The following is a 1,058-nucleotide window of genomic DNA, read 5'->3' on the forward strand; positions in this document are numbered from 1 at the left end:
TTGTAAGTTTCCCAATGTAATTTACTCTTATAAAATTCCAGGGTATAGGGTCTTTGGGCTTGTTGTAAATGAGTAAGATTCCGGGCCTAGACCAACCCAAATACGAAAGCCCGCATTAAAAGGAGGTCGTGGCTTGACGATATGTGTCCGCCTCTACACATTTGTGCTCTATTTTTACATCTCACGACATTGATGAAATACAATGCCAACTTTGCCTTTTAATACTCGCTACTGTAGAAATACAAATAATATTATAAATAAAAATATGGGTAAGTTCCAAAATTAATGCTGAACATTTATTCTAGTGAAAAGGGAAGGAAAAACAAATACAGAATTGAATTTTTACACTACATACCTTATGACATAGCTAATTTTTTTAAAATGCTAACATAACTTACTCTCTCAAACATATGTCATTTATAATTTTTTTTGACAAAAACACCACTATCATTAAACACTCCAATCCTAGCCGTATTTTCTCATTTTTCTCTCAGTGGAATTTTCTCTTAGACTTCACATTCTCACTATCTCTCAGGCAAAACTCTCTCAAGCTACATCTTCTCAATTACCGGCAACGGTAAGGGTGGTTTTTATATTTTTTTTTTAAAAAAACAATTATATTGTAATGTATAAAATCGATGAAATGGGTTTGATTTTAATCCTAATATAGGATTTTATTCTCTATTTTTAAAAAATGTAGCTTTAAATGGGTTTGATTCTATGTGCATCGTTTTGGAAGATCGGGTTTAAGTTATGCAAAAATTTTGTGTCGGTGTTCATTTGATCCCACATCGATGCCATTTCGATGCTTAATCGATGGTAATTCGATGAAATTCAGTGCATGTGTATATCTTTAAATAATTGAAATGTTGTGTCATCGATACTCAACAGATGCTCCATCAATTGTTTTTCGATGACCATTAAATGAAGACGATATTCATTCGATGCGCAATCGATGTCATTTCGATGCTTGCATGGTTCTCAGTTTTGTTTTTGTATAAAATCGATGATATGTAGATGCTGATTTCGATGCAATTTCGATTCTAGTTTGATGGTAT

The sequence above is a fragment of the Humulus lupulus genome, chromosome X (genome assembly GCF_963169125.1).
Source record: "Humulus lupulus chromosome X, drHumLupu1.1, whole genome shotgun sequence".
Classification (NCBI taxonomy): Eukaryota; Viridiplantae; Streptophyta; class Magnoliopsida; order Rosales; family Cannabaceae; genus Humulus; species Humulus lupulus.